We start from the raw sequence: 27,573 nt of genomic DNA on the forward strand, positions 1-27,573 counted from the left end.
TAGGAGGAGCCTAGTCAGATTGGGTGAGGTCAGAGAGGAGAGGATTGGTTTAGGAGGAGCTTAGTCAGAATGGGTGGGGTCAGACAGCAGAGGAGGGGCTTAGGAGGAGCCTAGTCAGATTGGGGTCAAATAAGAGGGGTATGGGAGGAGCCTGGGCAGAATGGGTGGAGTCAGAGAGGAGGGGGTATAGGAGGAGCCTAGTCAGATTGGGTGGGGTCAGAGAGCAGAGGAGGGGTTAAGGAGGAGCCTAGTCAGATTGGGTGTGGTCAAATAGGAGGAGCCTGGGCAGAATGGGTGGGGTCTGAGGGCCTAGGAAATGAAATGAAATGAAATAAAATTTATAAACGCGCTACTATGCCCAGTGGGCGTCAAGGCGCCTAACTCAAAATTAGCTGCAGACAGAGACAAGAGCTCACTGATAAGCTTTAGTAAAACACCAAGTTTTCAGAACTTTCTTAAAAAGATCAAGTGAGGGCTGTTGTATGATCTCCAGAGGAAGAGTATTCCAGAGTTGAGGTGCAAGAATGGAGAAAGCCTTGCTTCCCCATCGTGCCGTCCTAGCTCGAGGGACTACCAATTGATTAAGCTCTGACGAGCGAAGGCATCTGAGTGGGACATACCTAGAGAGCAAAGAGCCTAGGGCATCAGTCGGGCCTGCCTTCAAGGCATTATATGTCAAGCAGAGAAGTTTAAAAGAGACTCTGAATGGGATAGGCAGCCAATGGAGATTCTTCCTTGCCAAGGTCGCAGAGGACATCCACGGCAGGGCCAGAACGAAGCGCGCTGCGGCATTTTGCACCACCTGCAGGCGTTGGAGAAGGCCCTTGTTGGCCCCGGCGTAAAGTGAATTGCAATAATCCAGCCTTGAGCCGACAAGGGCGATCACCACCTGTTTTCGTGCCTGTGGTGAAAGATAGTACGCGATTCGTTTCAGAATCCTAATGACACCCCAACAGGTGGCCACCGTTCTGTTCACCTGCAATTCCATAGAGAGCCGAGTGTCGAAGATGACGCCTAGGTTCCTGGCAGATAGAGTGGGAGTGGGGCAGATGCCTAAAGATGAGGGCCACCACTCATCTGACCACAGTTCCTGGTCTTTGCCAAAGACCAGGACCTCCGTTTTGTCACCGTTCAACTTCAATGAGTTGAGAATCATCCAGTCTGCAACAAGTTGCATACAGGATTTGAAGTTGGACGCGGTGACATTCACGGAGTGGGTCAGAGACACCATGATCTGCGTGTCGTCGGCATACGACACTACCTCCATCCCCTGAGATCTTACCAGTCTTGCAAGGGGGGCCACATAGATGTTAAACAGGGTCGGACTCAATGCCGACCCCTGTGGCACCCCACATTGCAACGACTTAACAGGGGAGAGGTGATCCCCCAGCATTACTCGCTGCTCTCGCTGATGAAGAAAGGAATTCAGGAGACTCAAGGCCGGTCCTGCTACCCCTGCCTCCCTTAACCTAGATGTTAAAGTACTGGGAGACAGGGTATCAAACGAAGGGGTCATAGATGGAGGAGGATCCTGACTTATGGTGGGGAACTGCAAAAACTTTTTTAATGCACCCCCTATACTTTCTGATTTCTGTTTGGAGGGGGCAGTCGGGGAGCAGTATTAAAAGGTGCTTAGGCGCAACGTGAAGAGCGATGAGGTGCACAGAATGGCATGCCTTCCAGGTACTTTTTGGGGGGGCTACCATTATTTTTTATTGCTCTGATCCTCCCTCATGGGGTGTACCCCAAATGGTTAGGGGCAACGGGGGGGGGGGGTGGCAAAAAGCTGTTTGACAGTTTCTGTTACCAACAGGGGTCACCATACGATTCTGCTGCAGTTATGGTATTGAAAGGTACAACAAGGAGCATGTGAATGTACTTTTGCAGGTGGGGTGCCCCAAAATGTTACTGCCAGCAGCAGCAGCCCCCCTCCTCCCCACCCAGCAGATTGGTATAGGTACCTTTAGGACATTTCTGTTGAAAAAAGAGGCTATAGCGAATCGTGCTATGAAATCCTAGAGCACTAACATTTGCTAAATAAAGGTGGCATCGGAGCATACGAATGAGGCAGAGAGAGGCTACTGTTGCCAATTGGTTTGGTGGGTCATAGTGAATAACCTCGGCATGCAAATAGGCAGTGTGAGGATTGGCAGTGTCTGTAGAGAATTTTGGCATGCTCTTCAGCTTATTTTTTCCTCCTTACGTTGGCTATGAACTACAGAGGAAAGGCCCGGCCTTACTGTTGGACAAAACATGTATTTATGATTTTAAGAAGTGTAGTCTGACTGTACTGAGAGGGGCTGTACAGTACGGTAAATGCCTGTATACCCCTGCAATGTGCATCCAACTGTCACTTGAGATTCAATAGCGAACGAAGCAGCTGGGTTACTGACTGAATGTAAATGGAAGGCACATAGCAAGGGTGTTTGTGGTCACTCAAATGATTGAAACCTGGTTGATGCACTACCAAAGCTGGGGTTCCAGGAGGGAACATTTGAGGGGCATTGAGATGGTGGTGCCCAGAGGTCAAAATATGTTTCAGAGACAGAGAGGTACTGCGGTCCTGGTCCCACATTGGGGGTAGTCAAAAGTCAGGCTAAAGATTTCTGTCCAACTGTTACCACGTTTTGTGCAGCCTGGCTCCCTCTGTAACGATTCCCCAGTGTCTTTCGATCCTACAGATGACTGTAGCAAACTTCCCAAATTTTTTCTTGGCCTCATACCCCCAAAGGAGTGCCTGACATTTGCCAGCCTAACGATACTCACATTCTGGGAAAAACCTCACTAACCATGCATATTTATGCACCACACATGGCAAATCCTTGCAATTGCAGAACATCATATCGCACTTGTCATCTTTGAGGTGCTGTAAGTATTTGGATTTGAGGGAAATATTCATCCTTGCTTGCTCTCCCACCTGAAGTCTATGGTGCTGCTGTTCCTTTCTCACATGTCCCTACAAAGAGACAAGTGACACACAGACTCAATCACTCAGCAAACATATATGCTTTGACGCTTTCATCTTGCTGTTTACCTTCCAAATGTTCCCCCTTCACCACAAATACAGGCCAGCCATTCCTCATCCCCTCAGTCATCGTAGTCATTCACTCCTTAGGCCCTGCAAGACAAAAATGACCAAGAATCATGTCAGCAAGAAGGAGAAAAGCCTCAGTGTGCTCTTTTGTTCATACTGCTGCCCCCTAGTAACACTTCATGGCCACTGCAGCTTAAGAATGGGACTGAGAAGAGGGCTCTCCTATGCAAATAATGTCCTCCCATGCATACTTTCTTCTGAGACGGTCGGCGGCTTGTGCCGTGATACTGCCTCCAACATATGGTCTTCAACCAAATTTTAAAAAAGCCCACCTGCCTTAGACGAAGGATTTTGCCACTCGAAGGAAGCACATGGGGACATCACCATCATTTAGCAGGGTCCTAAATTGCCTGCTGTCCGCCTGTATACAGAACAAGGACGTTCGTGGCCGTTCGTGAGCGTTCTTCAAAGGAAGGAGGTGGGTGAATAAATCCAAGATGCCAGGGCAGGCCCAGCCCAGCCCAGTGCAGCCCAGCCCGGCACAGCGCACTGCTGTGGAGGTCCACTCCTTCACATCCTGCAGCAGGCATGATGCAGATCTACTAGAGCAAAGGCTTGACTCTGCTCTTGTCTGTCTCTTAAAGGAAAAATCTTTCCAACTTCTTATTGCACCTAATAAATGGACTCTAGCTAGCCTCAAACTCGACCCATCATTTCATTAGCCAGAGCTCATACTTGACCTTTATTTCTATCCAAGCTCACTGGCACCAAACCCCTGATTTGAGCGAGTGGCTCACACTAAAATGAAAAATCACCATCAACCAACCTATTTTACAATAAGTGTAGCACCATCCTCGCATTCTTGTGCTCAGTTATAACCCCCAATACCACAATTGCACTCTGCAATTCACCAAACTTAAAGGACAAAGAATGACGACATTGATAAAGGAAGATAAGGCCTTGTTCCTAGCACCTACTTGAGAAATAGGGCGGTTGGTAGAAGGTCATGAGAGAAAACATATGAAATGTTGGGAGACACCTGCCAAAAAAACACTAGCAAAAAAAAAAATCACTGTTTGAAAATTTCCCACCTTGGGACACTTCTACAGCCCTGGCAGGATTCGAACCCTGGCCTGTGAGGGCTGTCCCCCCAAAGGTACAAGCCTTACCTTTGAGCTATCTCCTTGGTGGTCTAGAGGATTGCAGTAGTAACTATAAGCAACATACAGGCCTTGGTGTCCTTCCCTGTGGCTTCCATTGCACATTAAATGGATGACCATGACATAAGGACAATTTGATAGGCTACTTACATGGAAACCAGAAAAACACTTAGCAAAAAAAAAAAAAGAAAATCACTGTTTGAAAATTTCCCACCTTGGGATACTTCTACAGCACTGGCAGGATTCGAACCCTGGCCTGTGAGGGCTGTCCCCACCAAAGGTACAAGCCTTACCTTTGAGCTATAGCTCCTTGGTGGTCTTGAGGATTGCAGTAGTAACTATAAGCAACATACAGGCCTTGGTGTCCTTTCCTGTGGCTTCCATTGCACATTAAATGGATGACCATGACATAAGGACAATTTGATAGGCTACTTACATGGAAACCAGAAAAACACTTAGCAAAAAAAAATAAAAGAAAATCACTGTTTGAAAATTTCCCACCTTGGGATACTTCTACAGCACTGGCAGGATTCGAACCCTGGCCTGTGAGGGCTGTCCCCACCAAAGGTACAAGCCTTACCTTTGAGCTATAGCTCCTTGGTGGTCTAGATGATTGCAGAAGTAACTATAAGCAACATACAGGCCTTGGTGTCCTTTCATGTGGCTTCCATTGCACATTAAAAGGATGACCATGACATAAGGACAATTTGATAGGCTACTTACATGGAAACCAGTGTGGTCCAGTGGGTAAGTTCCTGCCTTCCATCCAGACAACCAGGGTTCAAATCCCGGGTTCGGCACCAGGTAAGTAAATTGGTAAGTAAAATGTGTCTGTGTGTTGTGTAAGAGTGGAATCATGCCTAGCGAAAGAGGGATTGCAGATTGGTCGGTAAGTAAAATAGGTGTGGAAAGAAAGGTGAAAGAAAGAGAATGGGTGTTGTCTGTAGGAGGAGGACCCTGGGCAGGTTGGGTGGGGTCAGAGAGGAGGGGTATAGGAGGAGCCTGGCAGAGGGGGGGTGTAGGAGGAGCCTAGTCAGATTGGGTGGGGTCAAATAGGAGGAGCCTGGGCAGAATGGGAGGAGCCTGGGTGGAGTCAGAGAGGAGGGGGTATAGGAGGAGCCTGGCAGAGGGGGGTGTAGGAGGAGCCTAGTCAGATTGGGTGGGGTCAAATAGGAGGAGCCTGGGCAGAATGGGTGGAGTCAGAGAGGTGGGGCTTAGGAGGAGCCTGGGCAGAATGGGTGGGGTCAGAGAGGAGGGGCTTAGGCGGAGCCTGGGCAGAATGGGTGGGGGTCAGACAGCAGAGGAGCCTGGGCAGAATGGGTGGGGTCAGAGGGGTATGGGAGGAGCCTGGGCAGAATGGGTGGGTCAGACAGCAGAGGAGGGGCTTAGGAGGAGCCTGGGCAGAATGGGTGGGGTCAGAGAGGAGGAGCCTGGGCAGAATGGGTGGGGTCAGACAGCAGAGGAGGGGCTTAGGAGGAGCCTAGTCAGATTGGGTGGGGTCAGAGAGGTGGGGTATAGGAGGAGCCTGGGCAGAATGGGTGGGGTCAGACAGCAGAGGAGGAGCCTGGGCAGAATGGGTGAGGTCAGAGAGGAGGGGTATAGGAGGAGCCTGGGCAGAGGGGGTATAGGAGGAGCCTGGCCAGAGGGGGTGGGGTCAGAGAGGAGGGGCTTAGGAGGAGCTTAGTCAGATTGGGTGGGGTCAAATAGGAGGAGCCTGGGCAGAATGGGCGGGGTCAGACAGCAGAGGAGGGGCTTAGGAGGAGCCTGGGCAGAATGGCTGGGGTCAGAGAGGAGGGGCTTAGGCGGAGCCTGGGCAGAATGGGTGGGGTCAGACAGCAGAGGAGGGGCTTAGGAGGAGCCTGGGCAGGAGGAGCGGGTATATGGGCAGAATGGGTGGGGTCAGAGAGGAGGGGCTTAGGAGGAGCCTGGGCAGAATGGGTGGAGTCAGAGAGGAGGGGGTATAGGAGGCGCCTGGGCAGAATGGGTGGGGTCAGACAGCAGAGGAGGGGTATAGGAGGTGCCTGGGCAGAGGGGGTGGGGTCAGAGAGGAGGGGTATAGGAGGAGCCTGGGCAGAGGGGGTATAGGAGGAGCCTGGGCAGAGGGGGTGGGGTCAGAGAGGAGGGGTATAGGAGGAGCCTAGTCAGATTGTGTGGGGTCAAATAGGAGGAGCCTGGGTAGAATGGGTGGAGTCAGAGAGGAGGGGGTATAGGAGGAGCCTGGGCAGAATGGGTGGGGTCAGACAGCAGAGGAGGGGCTTAGGAGGGGCTTAGGAGGAGCCTAGTCAGATTGGGTGGGGTCAGAGAGGTGGGGTATAGGAGGAGCCTGGGGAGAATGGGTGGGGTCAGACAGCAGAGGAGGGGTATAGGAGGAGCCTGGGCAGAGGGGGTGGGGTCAGAGAGGAGGGGTATAGGAGGAGCCTGGGCAGAATGGGTGGGGTCAGACAGCAGAGGAGGGGCTTAGGAGGAGCCTAGTCAGATTGGGTGGGGTCAAATAGGAGGAGCCTGGGCAGAATGGGCGGGGTCAGACAGCAGAGGAGGGGCTTAGGAGGAGCCTGGGCAGAATGGCTGGGGTCAGAGAGGAGGGGCTTAGGCGGAGCCTGGGCAGAATGGGTGGGGTCAGACAGCAGAGGAGGGGCTTAGGAGGAGCCTGGGCAGGAGGAGCGGGTATATGGGCAGAATGGGTGGGGTCAGAGAGGAGGGGCTTAGGAGGAGCCTGGGCAGAATGGGTGGAGTCAGAGAGGAGGGGGTATAGGAGGCGCCTGGGCAGAATGGGTGGGGTCAGACAGCAGAGGAGGGGTATAGGAGGTGCCTGGGCAGAGGGGGTGGGGTCAGAGAGGAGGGGTATAGGAGGAGCCTGGGCAGAGGGGGTATAGGAGGAGCCTGGGCAGAGGGGGTGGGGTCAGAGAGGAGGGGTATAGGAGGAGCCTAGTCAGATTGTGTGGGGTCAAATAGGAGGAGCCTGGGTAGAATGGGTGGAGTCAGAGAGGAGGGGGTATAGGAGGAGCCTGGGCAGAATGGGTGGGGTCAGACAGCAGAGGAGGGGCTTAGGAGGGGCTTAGGAGGAGCCTAGTCAGATTGGGTGGGGTCAGAGAGGTGGGGTATAGGAGGAGCCTGGGGAGAATGGGTGGGGTCAGACAGCAGAGGAGGGGTATAGGAGGAGCCTGGGCAGAGGGGGTGGGGTCAGAGAGGAGGGGTATAGGAGGAGCCTGGGCAGAGGGGGTATAGGAGGAGCCTAGTCAGATTGGGTGGGGTCAAATAGGAGGAGCCTGGGCAGAATGGGTGGGGTCAGACAGCAGAGGAGGGGTATAAGAGGAGCCTGGGCAGAGGGGGTTAGGTCAGAGAGGAGGGGTATAGGAGGAGCCTGGGCAGAGGAGGAGGGGTATAGGAGGAGCCTGGGCAGAGGGGGTATAGGAGGAGCCTGGGCAGAGGGGGTGGGGTCAGAGAGGAGGGGCTTAGGAGGAGCCTAGTCAGATTGGAGGGGCTTAGGAGGAGCCTGGGCAGAATGGGTGGGGTCAGACAGCAGAGGAGGGGCTTAGGAGGAGCCTAGTCAGATTGGGTGGGGTCAAATAGGAGGAGCCTGGGCAGAATGGGTGAGGTCAGAGAGGAGGGGTATAGGAGGAGCCTGGGCAGAATGGGTGGGGTCAGAGAGGAGGGGCTTAGGCGGAGCCTGGGCAGAATGGGTGGGGGTCAGACAGCAGAGGAGCCTGGGCAGAATGGGTGGGGTCAGAGGGGTATGGGAGGAGCCTGGGCAGAATGGGTGGGTCAGACAGCAGAGGAGGGGCTTAGGAGGAGCCTGGGCAGAATGGGTGGGGTCAGAGAGGAGGAGCCTGGGCAGAATGGGTGGGGGTCAGACAGCAGAGGAGCCTGGGCAGAATGGGTGGGGTCAGAGGGGTATGGGAGGAGCCTGGGCAGAATGGGTGGGTCAGACAGCAGAGGAGGGGCTTAGGAGGAGCCTAGTCAGATTGGGTGGGGTCAGAGAGGTGGGGTATAGGAGGAGCCTGGGCAGAATGGGTGGGGTCAGACAGCAGAGGAGGGGCTTAGGAGGAGCCTAGTCAGATTGGGTGGGGTCAAATAGGAGGAGCCTGGGCAGAATGGGTGGGGTCAGACAGCAGAGGAGGAGCCTGGGCAGAGGGGGTGGGGTCAGAGAGGAGGGGTATAGGAGGAGCCTGGGCAGAGGGGGTATAGGAGGAGCCTGGCCAGAGGGGGTGGGGTCAGAGAGGAGGGGCTTAGGAGGAGCTTAGTCAGATTGGGTGGGGTCAGAGGGGTATGGGAGGAGCCTGGGCAGAATGGGCGGGGTCAGACAGCAGAGGAGGGGCTTAGGAGGAGCCTGGGCAGAATGGCTGGGGTCAGAGAGGAGGGGCTTAGGCGGAGCCTGGGCAGAATGGGTGGGGTCAGACAGCAGAGGAGGGGCTTAGGAGGAGCCTGGGCAGGAGGAGCGGGTATATGGGCAGAATGGGTGGGGTCAGAGAGGAGGGGCTTAGGAGGAGCCTGGGCAGAATGGGTGGAGTCAGAGAGGAGGGGGTATAGGAGGCGCCTGGGCAGAATGGGTGGGGTCAGACAGCAGAGGAGGGGTATAGGAGGAGCCTGGGCAGAGGGGGTGGGGTCAGAGAGGAGGGGTATAGGAGGAGCCTGGGCAGAGGGGGTATAGGAGGAGCCTGGGCAGAGGGGGTGGGGTCAGAGAGGAGGGGTATAGGAGGGGGTATAGGAGGAGCCTAGTCAGATTGTGTGGGGTCAAATAGGAGGAGCCTGGGTAGAATGGGTGGAGTCAGAGAGGAGGGGGTATAGGAGGAGCCTGGGCAGAATGGGTGGGGTCAGACAGCAGAGGAGGGGCTTAGGAGGGGCTTAGGAGGAGCCTAGTCAGATTGGGTGGGGTCAGAGAGGTGGGGTATAGGAGGAGCCTGGGGAGAATGGGTGGGGTCAGACAGCAGAGGAGGGGTATAGGAGGAGCCTGGGCAGAGGGGGTGGGGTCAGAGAGGAGGGGTATAGGAGGAGCCTGGGCAGAGGGGGTATAGGAGGAGCCTAGTCAGATTGGGTGGGGTCAAATAGGAGGAGCCTGGGCAGAATGGGTGGGGTCAGACAGCAGAGGAGGGGTATAGGAGGAGCCTGGGCAGAGGGGGTTAGGTCAGAGAGGAGGGGTATAGGAGGAGCCTGGGCAGAGGAGGAGGGGTATAGGAGGAGCCTGGGCAGAGGGGGTATAGGAGGAGCCTGGGCAGAGGGGGTGGGGTCAGAGAGGAGGGGCTTAGGAGGAGCCTAGTCAGATTGGGTGGGGTCAAATAGGAGGAGCCTGGGCAGAATGGGTAGAGTCAGAGAGGAGGGGCTTAGGAGGAGCCTGGGCAGAGGGGGTATAGGAGGAGCCTAGTCAGATTGGGTGGGGTCAAATAGGAGGAGCCTGGGCAGAATGGGTGGGGTCAGACAGCAGAGGAGGGGCTTAGGAGGAGCCTAGTCAGATTGGGTGGGGTCAAATAGGAGGAGCCTGGGCAGAATGGGTGGGGTCAGACAGCAGAGGAGGGGCTTAGGAGGAGCCAAGTCAGATTGGGTGGGGTCAAATAGGAGGGGCTTAGGAGGAGCCTGGGCAGAATGGGTGGGGTCAGACAGCAGAGGAGGGGCTTAGGAGGAGCCTAGTCAGATTGGGTGGGGTCAAATAGGAGGAGCCTGGGCAGAATGGGTGAGGTCAGAGAGGAGGGGTATAGGAGGAGCCTGGGCAGAGGGGGTATAGGAGGAGCCTAGTCAGATTGGGTGGGGTCAAATAGGAGGGGGTATAGGAGGAGCCTGGGCAGAATGGGTGGGGCCAGACAGCAGAGGAGGGGCTTAGGAGGAACCTAGTCAGATTGGGTGGGGTCAAATAGGAGGAGCCTGGGCAGAATGGGTGGGGTCAGACGGCAGAGGAGGGGCTTAGGAGGAGCCTAGTCAGATTGGGTGGGGTCAGAGAGGAGGGGTATAGGAGGAGCCTGGGCAGAATGGGTGGAGTCAGAGAGGAGGGGGTATAGGAGGAGCCTGGGCAGAATGGGTATAGGAGGAGCCTAGTCAGATTGGGTGAGGTCAGAGAGGAGGGGTATAGGAGGAGCCTGGGCAGAGGGGTTAAGGAGGAGCCTAGTCAGATTGGGTGGGGTCAGAGAGGAGGGGGTATAGGAGGAGCCTAGTCAGATTGGGTGAGGTCAGAGAGGAGGGGCTGAGGAGGAGCCTGGGCAGAATGGGTGGAGTCAGACAGCAGAGGATTGGTTTAGGAGGAGCCTAGTCAGATTGGGGTCAAATAAGAGGGGTATAGGAGGAGCCTGGGCAGAATGGGTGGGGTCAGAGGGGTATGGGAGGAGCCTGGGCAGAATGGGTGGAGTCAGAGAGGAGGGGGTATAGGAGGAGCCTAGTCAGATTGGGTGGGGTCAGAGAGCAGAGGAGGGGTTAAGGAGGAGCCTAGTCAGATTGGGTGTGGTCAAATAGGAGGAGCCTGGGCAGAATGGGTGGGGTCAGAGGGGTATGGGAGGAGCCTGGGTAGAATGGGTGGAGTCAGAGAGGAGGGGGTATAGGAGGAGCCTGGGCAGAATGGGTGGGGTCAGACAGCAGAGGAGGGGCTTAGGAGGAGCCTGGGCAGAATCGGTGGGGTCAGACAGCAGAGGAGGGGCTTAGGAGGAGCCTGGGCAGAATGGGTGGGGTCAGAGAGGAGATGCTTAGGCGGAGCCTGGGCAGAATGGGTGGGGTCAGACAGCAGAGGAGGGGCTTAGGAGGAGCCTAGTCAGATTGGGTGGGGTCAAATAGGAGGAGCCTAGTCAGAATGGGTGGAGTCAGAGAGGAGGGGGTATAGGAGGAGCCTAGTCAGATTGGGTGGGGTCAGAGAGGAGGGGCTTAGGAGGAGCCTAGGGGCTTAGGAGGAGCCTAGTCAGATTGGGTGGGGTCAGAGAGGAGGGGTATAGGAGGAGCCTGGGCAGAATGGGTGGGGTCAGACAGCAGATGAGGGGCTTAGGAGGAGCCTGGGCAGAATTGGTGGGGTCAGAGAGGAGGGGCTTAGGAGGAGCCTGGGCAGAATGGGTGGGGTCAAATAGGAGGAGCCTGGGCAGAATGGGTGAGGTCAGAGAGGAGGGGTATAGGAGGAGCCTGGGCAGAGGGGGTATAGGAGGAGCCTAGTCAGATTGGGTGGGGTCAAATAGGAGGGGGTATAGGAGGAGCCTGGGCAGAATGGGTGGGGCCAGACAGCAGAGGAGGGGCTTAGGAGGAACCTAGTCAGATTGGGTGGGGTCAAATAGGAGGAGCCTGGGCAGAATGGGTGGGGTCAGACAGCAGAGGAGGGGCTTAGGAGGAGCCTAGTCAGATTGGGTGGGGTCAGAGAGGAGGGGTATAGGAGGAGCCTGGGCAGAATGGGTGGAGTCAGAGAGGAGGGGGTATAGGAGGAGCCTGGGCAGAATGGGTATAGGAGGAGCCTAGTCAGATTGGGTGAGGTCAGAGAGGAGGGGTATAGGAGGAGCCTGGGCAGAATGGGTGGGGTCAAATAGGAGGAGCCTGGGCAGAATGGGTGGGGTCAGACAGCAGAGGAGGGGTTAAGGAGGAGCCTAGTCAGATTGGGTGGGGTCAGAGAGGAGGGGGTATAGGAGGAGCCTAGTCAGATTGGGTGAGGTCAGAGAGGAGAGGATTGGTTTAGGAGGAGCTTAGTCAGAATGGGTGGGGTCAGACAGCAGAGGAGGGGCTTAGGAGGAGCCTAGTCAGATTGGGGTCAAATAAGAGGGGTATGGGAGGAGCCTGGGCAGAATGGGTGGAGTCAGAGAGGAGGGGGTATAGGAGGAGCCTAGTCAGATTGGGTGGGGTCAGAGAGCAGAGGAGGGGTTAAGGAGGAGCCTAGTCAGATTGGGTGTGGTCAAATAGGAGGAGCCTGGGCAGAATGGGTGGGGTCTGAGGGCCTAGGAAATGAAATGAAATGAAATAAAATTTATAAACGCGCTACTATGCCCAGTGGGCGTCAAGGCGCCTAACTCAAAATTAGCTGCAGACAGAGACAAGAGCTCACTGATAAGCTTTAGTAAAACACCAAGTTTTCAGAACTTTCTTAAAAAGATCAAGTGAGGGCTGTTGTATGATCTCCAGAGGAAGAGTATTCCAGAGTTGAGGTGCAAGAATGGAGAAAGCCTTGCTTCCCCCATCGTGCCGTCCTAGCTCGAGGGACTACCAATTGATTAAGCTCTGACGAGCGAAGGCATCTGAGTGGGACATACCTAGAGAGCAAAGAGCCTAGGGCATCAGTCGGGCCTGCCTTCAAGGCATTATATGTCAAGCAGAGAAGTTTAAAAGAGACTCTGAATGGGATAGGCAGCCAATGGAGATTCTTCCTTGCCAAGGTCGCAGAGGACATCCACGGCAGGGCCAGAACGAAGCGCGCTGCGGCATTTTGCACCACCTGCAGGCGTTGGAGAAGGCCCTTGTTGGCCCCGGCGTAAAGTGAATTGCAATAATCCAGCCTTGAGCCGACAAGGGCGATCACCACCTGTTTTCGTGCCTGTGGTGAAAGATAGTACGCGATTCGTTTCAGAATCCTAATGACACCCCAACAGGTGGCCACCGTTCTGTTCACCTGCAATTCCATAGAGAGCCGAGTGTCGAAGATGACGCCTAGGTTCCTGGCAGATAGAGTGGGAGTGGGGCAGATGCCTAAAGATGAGGGCCACCACTCATCTGACCACAGTTCCTGGTCTTTGCCAAAGACCAGGACCTCCGTTTTGTCACCGTTCAACTTCAATGAGTTGAGAATCATCCAGTCTGCAACAAGTTGCATACAGGATTTGAAGTTGGACGCGGTGACATTCACGGAGTGGGTCAGAGACACCATGATCTGCGTGTCGTCGGCATACGACACTACCTCCATCCCCTGAGATCTTACCAGTCTTGCAAGGGGGGCCACATAGATGTTAAACAGGGTCGGACTCAATGCCGACCCCTGTGGCACCCCACATTGCAACGACTTAACAGGGGAGAGGTGATCCCCCAGCATTACTCGCTGCTCTCGCTGATGAAGAAAGGAATTCAGGAGACTCAAGGCCGGTCCTGCTACCCCTGCCTCCCTTAACCTAGATGTTAAAGTACTGGGAGACAGGGTATCAAACGAAGGGGTCATAGATGGAGGAGGATCCTGACTTATGGTGGGGAACTGCAAAAACTTTTTTAATGCACCCCCCTATACTTTCTGATTTCTGTTTGGAGGGGGCAGTCGGGGAGCAGTATTAAAAGGTGCTTAGGCGCAACGTGAAGAGCGATGAGGTGCACAGAATGGCATGCCTTCCAGGTACTTTTTGGGGGGGCTACCATTATTTTTTATTGCTCTGATCCTCCCTCATGGGGTGTACCCCAAATGGTTAGGGGCAACGGGGGAGGGGGGGTGGCAAAAAGCTGTTTGACAGTTTCTGTTACCAACAGGGGTCACCATACGATTCTGCTGCAGTTATGGTATTGAAAGGTACAACAAGGAGCATGTGAATGTACTTTTGCAGGTGGGGTGCCCCAAAATGTTACTGCCAGCAGCAGCAGCCCCCCTCCTCCCCACCCAGCAGATTGGTATAGGTACCTTTAGGACATTTCTGTTGAAAAAAGAGGCTATAGCGAATCGTGCTATGAAATCCTAGAGCACTAACATTTGCTAAATAAAGGTGGCATCGGAGCATACGAATGAGGCAGAGAGAGGCTACTGTTGCCAATTGGTTTGGTGGGTCATAGTGAATAACCTCGGCATGCAAATAGGCAGTGTGAGGATTGGCAGTGTCTGTAGAGAATTTTGGCATGCTCTTCAGCTTATTTTTTCCTCCTTACGTTGGCTATGAACTACAGAGGAAAGGCCCGGCCTTACTGTTGGACAAAACATGTATTTATGATTTTAAGAAGTGTAGTCTGACTGTACTGAGAGGGGCTGTACAGTACGGTAAATGCCTGTATACCCCTGCAATGTGCATCCAACTGTCACTTGAGATTCAATAGCGAACGAAGCAGCTGGGTTACTGACTGAATGTAAATGGAAGGCACATAGCAAGGGTGTTTGTGGTCACTCAAATGATTGAAACCTGGTTGATGCACTACCAAAGCTGGGGTTCCAGGAGGGAACATTTGAGGGGCATTGAGATGGTGGTGCCCAGAGGTCAAAATATGTTTCAGAGACAGAGAGGTACTGCGGTCCTGGTCCCACATTGGGGGTAGTCAAAAGTCAGGCTAAAGATTTCTGTCCAACTGTTACCACGTTTTGTGCAGCCTGGCTCCCTCTGTAACGATTCCCCAGTGTCTTTCGATCCTACAGATGACTGTAGCAAACTTCCCAAATTTTTTCTTGGCCTCATACCCCCAAAGGAGTGCCTGACATTTGCCAGCCTAACGATACTCACATTCTGGGAAAAACCTCACTAACCATGCATATTTATGCACCACACATGGCAAATCCTTGCAATTGCAGAACATCATATCGCACTTGTCATCTTTGAGGTGCTGTAAGTATTTGGATTTGAGGGAAATATTCATCCTTGCTTGCTCTCCCACCTGAAGTCTATGGTGCTGCTGTTCCTTTCTCACATGTCCCTACAAAGAGACAAGTGACACACAGACTCAATCACTCAGCAAACATATATGCTTTGACGCTTTCATCTTGCTGTTTACCTTCCAAATGTTCCCCCTTCACCACAAATACAGGCCAGCCATTCCTCATCCCCTCAGTCATCGTAGTCATTCACTCCTTAGGCCCTGCAAGACAAAAATGACCAAGAATCATGTCAGCAAGAAGGAGAAAAGCCTCAGTGTGCTCTTTTGTTCATACTGCTGCCCCCTAGTAACACTTCATGGCCACTGCAGCTTAAGAATGGGACTGAGAAGAGGGCTCTCCTATGCAAATAATGTCCTCCCATGCATACTTTCTTCTGAGACGGTCGGCGGCTTGTGCCGTGATACTGCCTCCAACATATGGTCTTCAACCAAATTTTAAAAAAGCCCACCTGCCTTAGACGAAGGATTTTGCCACTCGAAGGAAGCACATGGGGACATCACCATCATTTAGCAGGGTCCTAAATTGCCTGCTGTCCGCCTGTATACAGAACAAGGACGTTCGTGGCCGTTCGTGAGCGTTCTTCAAAGGAAGGAGGTGGGTGAATAAATCCAAGATGCCAGGGCAGGCCCAGCCCAGCCCAGTGCAGCCCAGCCCGGCACAGCGCACTGCTGTGGAGGTCCACTCCTTCACATCCTGCAGCAGGCATGATGCAGATCTACTAGAGCAAAGGCTTGACTCTGCTCTTGTCTGTCTCTTAAAGGAAAAATCTTTCCAACTTCTTATTGCACCTAATAAATGGACTCTAGCTAGCCTCAAACTCGACCCATCATTTCATTAGCCAGAGCTCATACTTGACCTTTATTTCTATCCAAGCTCACTGGCACCAAACCCCTGATTTGAGCGAGTGGCTCACACTAAAATGAAAAATCACCATCAACCAACCTATTTTACAATAAGTGTAGCACCATCCTCGCATTCTTGTGCTCAGTTATAACCCCCAATACCACAATTGCACTCTGCAATTCACCAAACTTAAAGGACAAAGAATGACGACATTGATAAAGGAAGATAAGGCCTTGTTCCTAGCACCTACTTGAGAAATAGGGCGGTTGGTAGAAGGTCATGAGAGAAAACATATGAAATGTTGGGAGACACCTGCCAAAAAAACACTAGCAAAAAAAAAATCACTGTTTGAAAATTTCCCACCTTGGGACACTTCTACAGCACTGGCAGGATTCGAACCCTGGCCTGTGAGGGCTGTCCCCCCAAAGGTACAAGCCTTACCTTTGAGCTATCTCCTTGGTGGTCTAGAGGATTGCAGTAGTAACTATAAGCAACATACAGGCCTTGGTGTCCTTCCCTGTGGCTTCCATTGCACATTAAATGGATGACCATGACATAAGGACAATTTGATAGGCTACTTACATGGAAACCAGAAAAACACTTAGCAAAAAAAAAAAAAGAAAATCACTGTTTGAAAATTTCCCACCTTGGGATACTTCTACAGCACTGGCAGGATTCGAACCCTGGCCTGTGAGGGCTGTCCCCACCAAAGGTACAAGCCTTACCTTTGAGCTATAGCTCCTTGGTGGTCTTGAGGATTGCAGTAGTAACTATAAGCAACATACAGGCCTTGGTGTCCTTTCCTGTGGCTTCCATTGCACATTAAATGGATGACCATGACATAAGGACAATTTGATAGGCTACTTACATGGAAACCAGAAAAACACTTAGCAAAAAAAAATAAAAGAAAATCACTGTTTGAAAATTTCCCACCTTGGGATACTTCTACAGCACTGGCAGGATTCGAACCCTGGCCTGTGAGGGCTGTCCCCACCAAAGGTACAAGCCTTACCTTTGAGCTATAGCTCCTTGGTGGTCTGGAGGATTGCAGTAGTAACTATAAGCAACATACAGGCCTTGGTGTCCTTTCCTGTGGCTTCCATTGCACATTAAATGGATGACCATGACATACGGACAATTTGATAGGCTACTTACATGGAAACCAGAAAAACACTTAGCAAAAAAAAATAAAAGAAAATCACTGTTTGAAAATTTCCCACCTTGGGATACTTCTACAGCACTGGCAGGATTCGAACCCTGGCCTGTGAGGGCTGTCCCCACCAAAGGTACAAGCCTTACCTTTGAGCTATAGCTCCTTGGTGGTCTAGAGGATTGCAGAAGTAACTATAAGCAACATACAGGCCTTGGTGTCCTTTCCTGTGGCTTCCATTGCACATTAAAAGGATGACCATGACATAAGGACAATTTGATAGGCTACTTACATGGAAACCAGTCTGGTCCAGTGGGTAAGTTCCTGCCTTCCATCCAGGCAACCAGGGTTCAAATCCCGGGTTCGGCACCAGGTAAGTAAATTGGTAAGTAAAATGTGTCTGTGTGTTGTGTAAGAGTGGAATCATGCCTAGCGAAAGAGGGATTGCAGATTGGTCGGTAAGTAAAATAGGTGTGGAAAGAAAGGTAAGAGAATGGGTGTTGTCTGTAGGAGGAGGACCCTGGGCAGGTTGGGTGGGGTCAGAGAGGAGGGGCTTAGGCGGAGCCTGGGCAGAATGGGTGGGGTCAGACAGCAGAGGAGGGGCTTAGGAGGAGCCTGGGCAGGAGGAGCGGGTATATGGGCAGAATGGGTGGGGTCAGAGAGGAGGGGCTTAGGAGGAGCCTGGGCAGAATGGGTGGAGTCAGAGAGGAGGGGGTATAGGAGGCGCCTGGGCAGAATGGGTGGGGTCAGACAGCAGAGGAGGGGTATAGGAGGTGCCTGGGCAGAGGGGGTGGGGTCAGAGAGGAGGGGTATAGGAGGAGCCTGGGCAGAGGGGGTATAGGAGGAGCCTGGGCAGAGGGGGTGGGGTCAGAGAGGAGGGGTATAGGAGGAGCCTAGTCAGATTGTGTGGGGTCAAATAGGAGGAGCCTGGGTAGAATGGGTGGAGTCAGAGAGGAGGGGGTATAGGAGGAGCCTGGGCAGAATGGGTGGGGTCAGACAGCAGAGGAGGGGCTTAGGAGGGGCTTAGGAGGAGCCTAGTCAGATTGGGTGGGGTCAGAGAGGTGGGGTATAGGAGGAGCCTGGGGAGAATGGGTGGGGTCAGACAGCAGAGGAGGGGTATAGGAGGAGCCTGGGCAGAGGGGGTGGGGTCAGAGAGGAGGGGTATAGGAGGAGCCTGGGCAGAGGGGGTATAGGAGGAGCCTAGTCAGATTGGGTGGGGTCAAATAGGAGGAGCCTGGGCAGAATGGGTGGGGTCAGACAGCAGAGGAGGGGTATAAGAGGAGCCTGGGCAGAGGGGGTTAGGTCAGAGAGGAGGGGTATAGGAGGAGCCTGGGCAGAGGAGGAGGGGTATAGGAGGAGCCTGGGCAGAGGGGGTATAGGAGGAGCCTGGGCAGAGGGGGTGGGGTCAGAGAGGAGGGGCTTAGGAGGAGCCTAGTCAGATTGGGTGGGGTCAAATAGGAGGAGCCTGGGCAGAATGGGTAGAGTCAGAGAGGAGGGGCTTAGGAGGAGCCTGGGCAGAGGGGGTATAGGAGGAGCCTAGTCAGATTGGGTGGGGTCAAATAGGAGGAGCCTGGGCAGAATGGGTGGGGTCAGACAGCAGAGGAGGGGCTTAGGAGGAGCCTAGTCAGATTGGGTGGGGTCAAATAGGAGGAGCCTGGGCAGAATGGGTGGGGTCAGACAGCAGAGGAGGGGCTTAGGAGGAGCCAAGTCAGATTGGGTGGGGTCAAATAGGAGGGGCTTAGGAGGAGCCTGGGCAGAATGGGTGGGGTCAGACAGCAGAGGAGGGGCTTAGGAGGAGCCTAGTCAGATTGGGTGGGGTCAAATAGGAGGAGCCTGGGCAGAATGGGTGAGGTCAGAGAGGAGGGGTATAGGAGGAGCCTGGGCAGAATGGGTGGGGTCAGAGAGGAGGGGCTTAGGCGGAGCCTGGGCAGAATGGGTGGGGGTCAGACAGCAGAGGAGCCTGGGCAGAATGGGTGGGGTCAGAGGGGTATGGGAGGAGCCTGGGCAGAATGGGTGGGTCAGACAGCAGAGGAGGGGCTTAGGAGGAGCCTGGGCAGAATGGGTGGGGTCAGAGAGGAGGAGCCTGGGCAGAATGGGTGGGGGTCAGACAGCAGAGGAGCCTGGGCAGAATGGGTGGGTCAGACAGCAGAGGAGGGGCTTAGGAGGAGCCTAGTCAGATTGGGTGGGGTCAAATAGGAGGAGCCTGGGCAGAATGGGTGGGGTCAGACAGCAGAGGAGGGGCTTAGGAGGAGCCAAGTCAGATTGGGTGGGGTCAAATAGGAGGGGCTTAGGAGGAGCCTGGGCAGAATGGGTGGGGTCAGACAGCAGAGGAGGGGCTTAGGAGGAGCCTAGTCAGATTGGGTGGGGTCAAATAGGAGGAGCCTGGGCAGAATGGGTGAGGTCAGAGAGGAGGGGTATAGGAGGAGCCTGGGCAGAATGGGTGGGGTCAGAGAGGAGGGGCTTAGGCGGAGCCTGGGCAGAATGGGTGGGGGTCAGACAGCAGAGGAGCCTGGGCAGAATGGGTGGGGTCAGAGGGGTATGGGAGGAGCCTGGGCAGAATGGGTGGGTCAGACAGCAGAGGAGGGGCTTAGGAGGAGCCTGGGCAGAATGGGTGGGGTCAGAGAGGAGGAGCCTGGGCAGAATGGGTGGGGGTCAGACAGCAGAGGAGCCTGGGCAGAATGGGTGGGGTCAGAGGGGTATGGGAGGAGCCTGGGCAGAATGGGTGGGTCAGACAGCAGAGGAGGGGCTTAGGAGGAGCCTAGTCAGATTGGGTGGGGTCAGAGAGGTGGGGTATAGGAGGAGCCTGGGCAGAATGGGTGGGGTCAGACAGCAGAGGAGGGGCTTAGGAGGAGCCTAGTCAGATTGGGTGGGGTCAAATAGGAGGAGCCTGGGCAGAATGGGTGGGGTCAGACAGCAGAGGAGGAGCCTGGGCAGAGGGGGTGGGGTCAGAGAGGAGGGGTATAGGAGGAGCCTGGGCAGAGGGGGTATAGGAGGAGCCTGGCCAGAGGGGGTGGGGTCAGAGAGGAGGGGCTTAGGAGGAGCTTAGTCAGATTGGGTGGGGTCAGAGGGGTATGGGAGGAGCCTGGGCAGAATGGGCGGGGTCAGACAGCAGAGGAGGGGCTTAGGAGGAGCCTGGGCAGGAGGAGCGGGTATATGGGCAGAATGGGTGGGGTCAGAGAGGAGGGGCTTAGGAGGAGCCTGGGCAGAATGGGTGGAGTCAGAGAGGAGGGGGTATAGGAGGAGCCTGGGCAGAATGGGTGGGGTCAGACAGCAGAGGAGGGGCTTAGGAGGGGCTTAGGAGGAGCCTAGTCAGATTGGGTGGGGTCAAATAGGAGGAGCCTGGGCAGAATGGGTAGAGTCAGAGAGGAGGGGCTTAGGAGGAGCCTGGGCAGAGGGGGTATAGGAGGAGCCTAGTCAGATTGGGTGGGGTCAAATAGGAGGAGCCTGGGCAGAATGGGTGGGGTCAGACAGCAGAGGAGGGGCTTAGGAGGAGCCTAGTCAGATTGGGTGGGGTCAAATAGGAGGAGCCTGGGCAGAATGGGTGGGGTCAGACAGCAGAGGAGGGGCTTAGGAGGAGCCAAGTCAGATTGGGTGGGGTCAAATAGGAGGGGCTTAGGAGGAGCCTGGGCAGAATGGGTGGGGTCAGACAGCAGAGGAGGGGCTTAGGAGGAGCCTAGTCAGATTGGGTGGGGTCAAATAGGAGGAGCCTGGGCAGAATGGGTGAGGTCAGAGAGGAGGGGTATAGGAGGAGCCTGGGCAGAATGGGTGGGGTCAGAGAGGAGGGGCTTAGGCGGAGCCTGGGCAGAATGGGTGGGGGTCAGACAGCAGAGGAGCCTGGGCAGAATGGGTGGGGTCAGAGGGGTATGGGAGGAGCCTGGGCAGAATGGGTGGGTCAGACAGCAGAGGAGGGGCTTAGGAGGAGCCTGGGCAGAATGGGTGGGGTCAGAGAGGAGGAGCCTGGGCAGAATGGGTGGGGGTCAGACAGCAGAGGAGCCTGGGCAGAATGGGTGGGTCAGACAGCAGAGGAGGGGCTTAGGAGGAGCCTAGTCAGATTGGGTGGGGTCAAATAGGAGGAGCCTGGGCAGAATGGGTGGGGTCAGACAGCAGAGGAGGGGCTTAGGAGGAGCCAAGTCAGATTGGGTGGGGTCAAATAGGAGGGGCTTAGGAGGAGCCTGGGCAGAATGGGTGGGGTCAGACAGCAGAGGAGGGGCTTAGGAGGAGCCTAGTCAGATTGGGTGGGGTCAAATAGGAGGAGCCTGGGCAGAATGGGTGAGGTCAGAGAGGAGGGGTATAGGAGGAGCCTGGGCAGAATGGGTGGGGTCAGAGAGGAGGGGCTTAGGCGGAGCCTGGGCAGAATGGGTGGGGGTCAGACAGCAGAGGAGCCTGGGCAGAATGGGTGGGGTCAGAGGGGTATGGGAGGAGCCTGGGCAGAATGGGTGGGTCAGACAGCAGAGGAGGGGCTTAGGAGGAGCCTGGGCAGAATGGGTGGGGTCAGAGAGGAGGAGCCTGGGCAGAATGGGTGGGGGTCAGACAGCAGAGGAGCCTGGGCAGAATGGGTGGGGTCAGAGGGGTATGGGAGGAGCCTGGGCAGAATGGGTGGGTCAGACAGCAGAGGAGGGGCTTAGGAGGAGCCTAGTCAGATTGGGTGGGGTCAGAGAGGTGGGGTATAGGAGGAGCCTGGGCAGAATGGGTGGGGTCAGACAGCAGAGGAGGGGCTTAGGAGGAGCCTAGTCAGATTGGGTGGGGTCAAATAGGAGGAGCCTGGGCAGAATGGGTGGGGTCAGACAGCAGAGGAGGAGCCTGGGCAGAGGGGGTGGGGTCAGAGAGGAGGGGTATAGGAGGAGCCTGGGCAGAGGGGGTATAGGAGGAGCCTGGCCAGAGGGGGTGGGGTCAGAGAGGAGGGGCTTAGGAGGAGCTTAGTCAGATTGGGTGGGGTCAGAGGGGTATGGGAGGAGCCTGGGCAGAATGGGCGGGGTCAGACAGCAGAGGAGGGGCTTAGGAGGAGCCTGGGCAGGAGGAGCGGGTATATGGGCAGAATGGGTGGGGTCAGAGAGGAGGGGCTTAGGAGGAGCCTGGGCAGAATGGGTGGAGTCAGAGAGGAGGGGGTATAGGAGGAGCCTGGGCAGAATGGGTGGGGTCAGACAGCAGAGGAGGGGCTTAGGAGGGGCTTAGGAGGAGCCTAGTCAGATTGGGTGGGGTCAGAGAGGTGGGGTATAGGAGGAGCCTGGGGAGAATGGGTGGGGTCAGACAGCAGAGGAGGGGTATAGGAGGAGCCTGGGCAGAGGGGGTGGGGTCAGAGAGGAGGGGTATAGGAGGAGCCTGGGCAGAGGGGGTATAGGAGGAGCCTAGTCAGATTGGGTGGGGTCAAATAGGAGGAGCCTGGGCAGAATGGGTGGGGTCAGACAGCAGAGGAGGGGTATAAGAGGAGCCTGGGCAGAGGGGGTTAGGTCAGAGAGGAGGGGTATAGGAGGAGCCTGGGCAGAGGAGGAGGGGTATAGGAGGAGCCTGGGCAGAGGGGGTATAGGAGGAGCCTGGGCAGAGGGGGTGGGGTCAGAGAGGAGGGGCTTAGGAGGAGCCTAGTCAGATTGGGTGGGGTCAAATAGGAGGAGCCTGGGCAGAATGGGTAGAGTCAGAGAGGAGGGGCTTAGGAGGAGCCTGGGCAGAGGGGGTATAGGAGGAGCCTAGTCAGATTGGGTGGGGTCAAATAGGAGGAGCCTGGGCAGAATGGGTGGGGTCAGACAGCAGAGGAGGGGCTTAGGAGGAGCCTAGTCAGATTGGGTGGGGTCAAATAGGAGGAGCCTGGGCAGAATGGGTGGGGTCAGACAGCAGAGGAGGGGCTTAGGAGGAGCCAAGTCAGATTGGGTGGGGTCAAATAGGAGGGGCTTAGGAGGAGCCTGGGCAGAATGGGTGGGGTCAGACAGCAGAGGAGGGGCTTAGGAGGAGCCTAGTCAGATTGGGTGGGGTCAAATAGGAGGAGCCTGGGCAGAATGGGTGAGGTCAGAGAGGAGGGGTATAGGAGGAGCCTGGGCAGAATGGGTGGGGTCAGAGAGGAGGGGCTTAGGCGGAGCCTGGGCAGAATGGGTGGGGGTCAGACAGCAGAGGAGCCTGGGCAGAATGGGTGGGGTCAGAGGGGTATGGGAGGAGCCTGGGCAGAATGGGTGGGTCAGACAGCAGAGGAGGGGCTTAGGAGGAGCCTGGGCAGAATGGGTGGGGTCAGAGAGGAGGAGCCTGGGCAGAATGGGTGGGGGTCAGACAGCAGAGGAGCCTGGGCAGAATGGGTGGGTCAGACAGCAGAGGAGGGGCTTAGGAGGAGCCTAGTCAGATTGGGTGGGGTCAAATAGGAGGAGCCTGGGCAGAATGGGTGGGGTCAGACAGCAGAGGAGGGGCTTAGGAGGAGCCAAGTCAGATTGGGTGGGGTCAAATAGGAGGGGCTTAGGAGGAGCCTGGGCAGAATGGGTGGGGTCAGACAGCAGAGGAGGGGCTTAGGAGGAGCCTAGTCAGATTGGGTGGGGTCAAATAGGAGGAGCCTGGGCAGAATGGGTGAGGTCAGAGAGGAGGGGTATAGGAGGAGCCTGGGCAGAATGGGTGGGGTCAGAGAGGAGGGGCTTAGGCGGAGCCTGGGCAGAATGGGTGGGGGTCAGACAGCAGAGGAGCCTGGGCAGAATGGGTGGGGTCAGAGGGGTATGGGAGGAGCCTGGGCAGAATGGGTGGGTCAGACAGCAGAGGAGGGGCTTAGGAGGAGCCTGGGCAGAATGGGTGGGGTCAGAGAGGAGGAGCCTGGGCAGAATGGGTGGGGGTCAGACAGCAGAGGAGCCTGGGCAGAATGGGTGGGGTCAGAGGGGTATGGGAGGAGCCTGGGCAGAATGGGTGGGTCAGACAGCAGAGGAGGGGCTTAGGAGGAGCCTAGTCAGATTGGGTGGGGTCAGAGAGGTGGGGTATAGGAGGAGCCTGGGCAGAATGGGTGGGGTCAGACAGCAGAGGAGGGGCTTAGGAGGAGCCTAGTCAGATTGGGTGGGGTCAAATAGGAGGAGCCTGGGCAGAATGGGTGGGGTCAGACAGCAGAGGAGGAGCCTGGGCAGAGGGGGTGGGGTCAGAGAGGAGGGGTATAGGAGGAGCCTGGGCAGAGGGGGTATAGGAGGAGCCTGGCCAGAGGGGGTGGGGTCAGAGAGGAGGGGCTTAGGAGGAGCTTAGTCAGATTGGGTGGGGTCAGAGGGGTATGGGAGGAGCCTGGGCAGAATGGGCGGGGTCAGACAGCAGAGGAGGGGCTTAGGAGGAGCCTGGGCAGGAGGAGCGGGTATATGGGCAGAATGGGTGGGGTCAGAGAGGAGGGGCTTAGGAGGAGCCTGGGCAGAATGGGTGGAGTCAGAGAGGAGGGGGTATAGGAGGCGCCTGGGCAGAATGGGTGGGGTCAGACAGCAGAGGAGGGGTATAGGAGGAGCCTGGGCAGAGGGGGTGGGGTCAGAGAGGAGGGGTATAGGAGGAGCCTGGGCAGAGGGGGTATAGGAGGAGCCTGGGCAGAGGGGGTGGGGTCAGAGAGGAGGGGTATAGGAGGGGGTATAGGAGGAGCCTAGTCAGATTGTGTGGGGTCAAATAGGAGGAGCCTGGGTAGAATGGGTGGAGTCAGAGAGGAGGGGGTATAGGAGGAGCCTGGGCAGAATGGGTGGGGTCAGACAGCAGAGGAGGGGCTTAGGAGGGGCTTAGGAGGAGCCTAGTCAGATTGGGTGGGGTCAGAGAGGTGGGGTATAGGAGGAGCCTGGGGAGAATGGGTGGGGTCAGACAGCAGAGGAGGGGTATAGGAGGAGCCTGGGCAGAGGGGGTGGGGTCAGAGAGGAGGGGTATAGGAGGAGCCTGGGCAGAGGGGGTATAGGAGGAGCCTAGTCAGATTGGGTGGGGTCAAATAGGAGGAGCCTGGGCAGAATGGGTGGGGTCAGACAGCAGAGGAGGGGTATAGGAGGAGCCTGGGCAGAGGGGGTTAGGTCAGAGAGGAGGGGTATAGGAGGAGCCTGGGCAGAGGAGGAGGGGTATAGGAGGAGCCTGGGCAGAGGGGGTATAGGAGGAGCCTGGGCAGAGGGGGTGGGGTCAGAGAGGAGGGGCTTAGGAGGAGCCTAGTCAGATTGGGTGGGGTCAAATAGGAGGAGCCTGGGCAGAATGGGTAGAGTCAGAGAGGAGGGGCTTAGGAGGAGCCTGGGCAGAGGGGGTATAGGAGGAGCCTAGTCAGATTGGGTGGGGTCAAATAGGAGGAGCCTGGGCAGAATGGGTGGGGTCAGACAGCAGAGGAGGGGCTTAGGAGGAGCCTAGTCAGATTGGGTGGGGTCAAATAGGAGGAGCCTGGGCAGAATGGGTGGGGTCAGACAGCAGAGGAGGGGCTTAGGAGGAGCCAAGTCAGATTGGGTGAGGTCAAATAGGAGGGGCTTAGGAGGAGCCTGGGCAGAATGGGTGGGGTCAGACAGCAGAGGAGGGGCTTAGGAGGAGCCTAGTCAGATTGGGTGGGGTCAAATAGGAGGAGCCTGGGCAGAATGGGTAGAGTCAGAGAGGAGGGGCTTAGGAGGAGCCTGGGCAGAGGGGGTATAGGAGGAGCCTAGTCAGATTGGGTGGGGTCAAATAGGAGGAGCCTGGGCAGAATGGGTGGGGTCAGACAGCAGAGGAGGGGCTTAGGAGGAGCCTAGTCAGATTGGGTGGGGTCAAATAGGAGGAGCCTGGGCAGAATGGGTGGGGTCAGACAGCAGAGGAGGGGCTTAGGAGGAGCCAAGTCAGATTGGGTGGGGTCAAATAGGAGGGGCTTAGGAGGAGCCTGGGCAGAATGGGTGGGGTCAGACAGCAGAGGAGGGGCTTAGGAGGAGCCTAGTCAGATTGGGTGGGGTCAAATAGGAGGAGCCTGGGCAGAATGGGTGAGGTCAGAGAGGAGGGGTATAGGAGGAGCCTGGGCAGAATGGGTGGGGTCAGAGAGGAGGGGCTTAGGCGGAGCCTGGGCAGAATGGGTGGGGGTCAGACAGCAGAGGAGCCTGGGCAGAATGGGTGGGGTCAGAGGGGTATGGGAGGAGCCTGGGCAGAATGGGTGGGTCAGACAGCAGAGGAGGGGCTTAGGAGGAGCCTGGGCAGAATGGGTGGGGGTCAGACAGCAGAGGAGCCTGGGCAGAATGGGTGGGGTCAGAGGGGTATGGGAGGAGCCTGGGCAGAATGGGTGGGTCAGACAGCAGAGGAGGAGCCTGGGCAGAGGGGGTGGGGTCAGACAGCAGAGGAGGAGCCTGGGCAGAGGGGGTGGGGTCAGAGAGGAGGGGTATAGGAGGAGCCTGGGCAGAGGGGGTATAGGAGGAGCCTGGCCAGAGGGGGTGGGGTCAGAGAGGAGGGGCTTAGGAGGAGCTTAGTCAGATTGGGTGGGGTCAGAGGGGTATGGGAGGAGCCTGGGCAGAATGGGCGGGGTCAGACAGCAGAGGAGGGGCTTAGGAGGAGCCTGGGCAGAATGGCTGGGGTCAGAGAGGAGGGGCTTAGGCGGAGCCTGGGCAGAATGGGTGGGGTCAGACAGCAGAGGAGGGGCTTAGGAGGAGCCTGGGCAGGAGGAGCGGGTATATGGGCAGAATGGGTGGGGTCAGAGAGGAGGGGCTTAGGAGGAGCCTGGGCAGAATGGGTGGAGTCAGAGAGGAGGGGGTATAGGAGGCGCCTGGGCAGAATGGGTGGGGTCAGACAGCAGAGGAGGGGTATAGGAGGAGCCTGGGCAGAGGGGGTGGGGTCAGAGAGGAGGGGTATAGGAGGAGCCTGGGCAGAGGGGGTATAGGAGGAGCCTGGGCAGAGGGGGTGGGGTCAGAGAGGAGGGGTATAGGAGGGGGTATAGGAGGAGCCTAGTCAGATTGTGTGGGGTCAAATAGGAGGAGCCTGGGTAGAATGGGTGGAGTCAGAGAGGAGGGGGTATAGGAGGAGCCTGGGCAGAATGGGTGGGGTCAGACAGCAGAGGAGGGGCTTAGGAGGGGCTTAGGAGGAGCCTAGTCAGATTGGGTGGGGTCAGAGAGGTGGGGTATAGGAGGAGCCTGGGGAGAATGGGTGGGGTCAGACAGCAGAGGAGGGGTATAGGAGGAGCCTGGGCAGAGGGGGTGGGGTCAGAGAGGAGGGGTATAGGAGGAGCCTGGGCAGAGGGGGTATAGGAGGAGCCTAGTCAGATTGGGTGGGGTCAAATAGGAGGAGCCTGGGCAGAATGGGTGGGGTCAGACAGCAGAGGAGGGGTATAGGAGGAGCCTGGGCAGAGGGGGTTAGGTCAGAGAGGAGGGGTATAGGAGGAGCCTGGGCAGAGGAGGAGGGGTATAGGAGGAGCCTGGGCAGAGGGGGTATAGGAGGAGCCTGGGCAGAGGGGGTGGGGTCAGAGAGGAGGGGCTTAGGAGGAGCCTAGTCAGATTGGGTGGGGTCAAATAGGAGGAGCCTGGGCAGAATGGGTAGAGTCAGAGAGGAGGGGCTTAGGAGGAGCCTGGGCAGAGGGGTTAAGGAGGAGCCTAGTCAGATTGGGTGTGGTCAAATAGGAGGAGCCTGGGCAGAATGGGTGGGGTCAGAGGGGTATGGGAGGAGCCTGGGTAGAATGGGTGGAGTCAGAGAGGAGGGGGTATAGGAGGAGCCTGGGCAGAATGGGTGGGGTCAGACAGCAGAGGAGGGGCTTAGGAGGAGCCTGGGCAGAATCGGTGGGGTCAGACAGCAGAGGAGGGGCTTAGGAGGAGCCTGGGCAGAATGGGTGGGGTCAGAGAGGAGATGCTTAGGCGGAGCCTGGGCAGAATGGGTGGGGTCAGACAGCAGAGGAGGGGCTTAGGAGGAGCCTAGTCAGATTGGGTGGGGTCAAATAGGAGGAGCCTAGTCAGAATGGGTGGAGTCAGAGAGGAGGGGGTATAGGAGGAGCCTAGTCAGATTGAGTGGG

The sequence above is a fragment of the Lissotriton vulgaris genome, chromosome 7, assembly GCF_964263255.1.
Source record: "Lissotriton vulgaris chromosome 7, aLisVul1.2, whole genome shotgun sequence".
Taxonomy (NCBI): domain Eukaryota; kingdom Metazoa; phylum Chordata; class Amphibia; order Caudata; family Salamandridae; genus Lissotriton; species Lissotriton vulgaris.